Source organism: Pinus tabuliformis, chromosome 5_2, assembly GCF_031772625.1.
Source record: "Pinus tabuliformis cultivar Carrire ecotype Pingquan chromosome 5_2, CPIR1, whole genome shotgun sequence".
NCBI lineage: Eukaryota > Viridiplantae > Streptophyta > Pinopsida > Pinales > Pinaceae > Pinus > Pinus tabuliformis.
Window position 1 is genome coordinate 687,250,691 of NC_142306.1, and position 5,443 is coordinate 687,256,133.

Consider the following 5,443-nt stretch of genomic DNA (forward strand, 5'->3'; position numbering starts at 1 on the left):
TACCGTCAGATCCCTCTGGAAATGATCGGACGGCCAAGGTTTAAAGCACGTGTTTTGATTGATGTGACAGGGACATATATGGTAACTGCGCGCGGCTATATGGATAAGGTCATGTGGGTTTAGACTTCGCGCCCGGGGACCTGGGAAAACTGGGTTTATGGAGAAATTTGGAGGAAAACGGAGGTAGCAGGAGTTAGGAGAACGTGAGCATAGTGAAGGGGAAAGGGCGGGCTGGCCGCTGCAAATCCTATTTTTATCACATAAAACCCGATCAGGCATGCATTTGACCAATTAATGTTGCAATTCATAGCAGAGCTAACACTGGCTCCTTTTGGGGATGAGATCCTCCCTGTGATGTCTCAAGAACTTGCAGATCAATGACTTTCCAATTGAAAACAAATTAGCCAAAATTCCTAGTGTTCCATTGGGCATGGAGTCTACTTTGCCTATACAAAACTGATAAAAAAAAAATATTTACAACTTTTAAGGCCAAATACCTTAAACAACATAATTTTTCAGAAAATGCCCATTAACTGGGCCATCAAAAACTGCCTCTCCTCCCATACTTTTTAGTATGAAGGTGTTGTTCCCTTGAATATGAGAAATGATGAAAGGCCCTGTCCAGAAAGCATCAAATTTTCCATGGTTGCCTTTCTTTTCTTTAGTGAATCCCATTTAGGGACCAAGTCTCCAACTTGAAAATTATCTGTTTTTGTCTTCCTGTCAAAAGAATCTTTGATCTTTTTCTGATGTGCTGCAGCCTTTTCAACCAGCTGTTCTATAATCTAATGTACTTCTGCTAAATCAGTGATCCTCTTTGCCATGTCTTCTTCCTCATTCTGCTCTTCTTGAAGGAATTTTGCCACAGGGAGAGTTAACTGAATTGGGAATACAACCTTAGTGCCATATACCAGCTTGAAAGGAGAATTCCCTGTGGATTTCTTAATGGTTACTCTGTCAGCCTACAGTGCATACTTGAGCTTGGAATCCCAATTCTTTTTATTGTCTTCCAACAGCTTCTTAATTATCCTTATCAGGCTTTTGTTAGAGGATTCTACCAGACCATTCCCTTGAGGATAATATGAGGTGGAATGAAAAAGTTTAATACCCATTGAATCACACATTTCCATCAATTATTTTGCCCTGAACGCTGCTGCATTTTCTGTGACTAATTTATGTGGACAACCAAATCTGCTAAAGATATTCTCTGTTAAAAACTTCATGACCACATTATGATCAGCCTTCCTGGTAGGGACTGCTTCAATCCACTTAGTGAAATAATCAGTAGCTACTAATATCCATCTGTGCTGGCCACTGGAATGTGGATTGATTTCTCCAATAAAATCCAAGCCCCATTGCTGAAAAGGTCCTTTTGCCTATATTGGTTTTAGGGGCAGGGACTTCAACTGCTGTTTTCCTTCAAATCTTTGGCACCTGTCACAAGATTTAACAAATAAAAATACATCAGAAAATAAGGAGGGCCAGTAATATCCAGCTCTAAGAATTTTATGGGCTGTAGTCTTCCAATAATGGTGCCCTCCACACATGCTGGAATGAAATTGCTGCATGACTTCTATTGACTGTTCTTTGTCCAGACACCTCAAAACCATTCCAGATGGATCCCTCCAATAGAGCAGATTTTCATAGATACAATATTTTGCCGCCCTAAGCTTGATAGTTCTGGCTTGACATTGAGTAAATACTGAAGGGATTTCTAGCTTCAGCAAGAAATTAATTATTGGAGAATACCAATCACAAGAAGCTAGATTTTCTTCCACTGACTGCTTTCTCTCTGGTTCAGCTGCCTCCTCTTCTTCATATGTCTGACCAATTTCTCCAATTGTGCACATGAAACCTATATCCAATGATCTGCAATTTTCTTCAGCTAACAACCTGGCAAGACCCTGACCTCTGACCAGCTTGGTGGGCTTTAATTCTATATTAAATTCAATTAGCTTTGCAATCCATTTAGCCCTTCTTCTATCAGCATCAGGTTGTGTTAAGACATCTTTTATTGCAGTAGAGGGTACATATGCAATTATCTTGGAATGAAAGATATAAACTCTGAAAGCTTTCAAGGATTTGATCAGGGCATATGCTTGTTTTTCAATAATGTCATATCTCAGCTCAGCATCCCTCAAGTTTTTGCTGAAAAATGCCACTGGATGCTCTGAACCTTCTTCATCTACTTGCAATAAAACTGTTGCAATGGTATCTTCAGAGGCAAATGAAAATACATGAAACTCCTTGCTGTAATCTGGGCTTATTAAAGTGGTAGCCTCCATAATAGCTTTTTTAATGGACTCAAAAGATCCCCTTGCTGCATCAGTCCATCTGACCTCTGATCCTTTCTTCAACATGGAGGTAATATGCTTCATAAGTTCTGCAAAATTTGGTATAAACCTCCTCACAAAATTAATTTTGCCCAGAAAAGACTGTATGTCCTTTTTTGATCTCGGGACAGACAAGGTCTGTATTGCTTTTACTCTTTTTGGATCAATCCGGACACCTGCAGCAGAAAGAATATGTCCGAACAGCTTGCCTTCTTCTAAAGCAAATTGTGACTTTTTAGGATTGACTGAAATCCCAAACCTTCTGCACTTCAGAAACACTTTTTTCAAATGCTGCAAATGATTTTGATGGCTGTTGGAGTATACTTTTATGTTATCAAGGTAAATAAGGACAAATTTATCCTTCTCTCCTACAAATCCTATATCCATAGCTCTCTGAAAGGTTGCTCCAGCATTCATCAATCCAAAAGGCATCTTGGCATACATAAAAGTGCCCCAAGGAGTGGTAAATGCAGTCTTTTCTTGATCATCTGGATGCACAACGATCTGATTAAACCCTGAAAATCCATCCAGGAAAGACATCACTTTGGCTCCCGAGACTTTTTGCAACAAATGCTCCATCTTTGGTAGAGGATAATTGTCTTTCTTAGAGCATTTGTTTAAGTTTCTGAAATCAACACACAATCTGATTTCTCCACTTTTCTTCCTCACTACCACCAAATTTGCTACCCATTTAGAATATCTGAGAGGGACTATGATTTTGGCAGCCAACAACTTTTTAATTTCTTTTTCAATCAGAGGAAGAAGCATCGGATTTATTGGTCTCAGCTTCTGCTTGAAAGGAATGGTGTCTTTCTCCAGAGGGATCTTATGCTGGATTATCTTCTTATCATACGTTTTCAGGTCACTATACTCCCAGGCAAACACGTCAGCAAATTGCTTCATTAAATTGCAATATTCAACACTCTGGTCAGTAGACAGATGAGTGGATAAATTTATGTATCTTTTTTCCAGGGGAAAAAACGGTAACCTTTTATTTAAAAAATGAAAAGTTACACTAGCAGATGCATTGAAGCATTTCCATAAGCTGCCCATTTGGGCTCGAGTGCTTTCGCACCCCACGCAACGTTAAAAAGCTAACGTGCATAAAGAAGAAGAAGAAAGGAAGAGAGAGGAGAAAGAAGAAAGAGGCAAAAAACTGAGTTCCGGCAGTGAGTAAAAACTCACACTTCAAGTTTTTCTCCCCTTTTTCTTTTCGACCTTGCGCCACTCTCCTTGAGTGGGCTCGATCGAAGCTATGACTAACTGTGTTTCTGCTTTCTGTGAGGCTGTTTCTTTGTCTGAGTCTGAAGTATCTGAGTGGTGATGCCGTTTGATCCCTCCCATGCTTTGATCCTCGCTTGCCTTCTCTGCCTATTTTGGGTGGAGCTGTGAAGTCTTGTTATCTGATGTAGTTTCCTTCTGAGTCTCCATTTCTTGGGATACCTCTGCATTCTCTGCGGGGGTGTCTTCCTCTTCTGCTTCTGATTCTTCATCATCTGAGTTAGGGGGGGGAAATTGCCATCCTTTCCTCTGCTTCCTTTTCTACTTCTTTTTACTGTTTGCTTTCTTGGCTTCTGGACATGTGCTTTGCAAGTGTCCTGTCTGCCTGCAGAGCCTGCATCTGAAAGCAGTATTTTCATAGTCTAGTGCTTGCAGCCAATTTTGTTGTTTGTAGATCAGCCTTATGTTGTCTGGCAGCCCTTTGCTTAGATCTACTTCCACACAAATGCGTGCAAAAGTGTATACCCTTTCATCAATCCTCTCCAGATCTGTTTTGATATATTTCCCTATGTTGTTCCCAATTCCTTCCAAGACTCGTTCACTCCAAAAGTGAAGGGGAAGGTTATATAGACGGACCCAAACCGGCACTTTGGATACAGTCATGTTGTTTGGATCGAAATCTGGGAACCATGGGGTCATGAACAGCCCCGATGTTCCCCAGAACCAAGGCCCATCTCTAATGATTGTATCTCTGACTTCCGAGGATGCGAATCTAACTATAAAAAACCCCTTGGAGCATAAATGTATATCACATTCCATGGTCCAAGTGGTGAAAATCCAATGAAATAGATCCATTGGTTTTGGCCAGAAACTGTTAAAACGGCAGATTAGGGCCTGCGTTTCATAGGACTTAACGAAATCATCAAGCCCTGTAGAATCAAAGTTTAGGGCTGGGGTTTGCCCTAACTGATCTACTATGTATGGCCTAGGTGTATATCTGCCTTGATCTGGAGAGGACCCTGTATCTTTGTTACCCTGAAGAATGTTTTTGTAGGAGGAACCTCCCTTGGGTTGTTGCTGAGATGCTGTCTTTTTCCCCTTGTCCCCTCCTGAGGAGCTTTGCTGTCCCTGGGACAGAGCCCCTCCTCTCAGCCTGAGGTTTAAAACAATGGTTGTTTCTGGACCAATCTCATAGCTTTCCAGGGTTCTATTATCCTGGAGGGACCACCTACCACTGACCAGATGCTGGATCTGAACAGGACATCCCGTCAATGCCCGAATTTGCTGTTTCAGCTGCATGATGGTGCTTTCTGCATGAACCCACACTAAACAAGATTTCCCCTCTGGGGTTTTAATGAAAATCTGAAAACGTGTTATTGTTACCTGTGGCCTGGGTTTCTGCTGGGTTCCTGATCCGCCTAAGCCAGTGTCGCTGCTGAACCGCATGTGCTCTGACTGTGAACAATCTTCCAGATCTGACCTCTTAGTGGGTCGTTCTTCCATTTGCATGTCGATGTCTGCAAACCCTCTGCTCGATCTATGCATATTGCCACCTATCTGCTTCCTGGGTTCTAGCTGTTCTCGAGAATTGGTCAGATCAAATAGATCCGGCCCAGATCTATACTGTTTGAGCCAATCCGTTGAGAGAGGGGGCAGATCTGCATCATGCAGTCCCCCTTCTTTGATTGCAGCGATCGAAACAGGTAGAGAATCTGTAGATCCCAACCCGTCCACGTTCTGGGCCTTTACATTTTCTTTAACCCGCCTGAAATCGTGACTTTCGACGGAGGCTTCGTCCGGGAGTCTTTGAGGGAGTGCGAGGGAATAGCTTTCGCCTGAATCCGCCCTGAGAAATTGCTGGTCGGCGACGAGAGAGTAACTGTAATGGC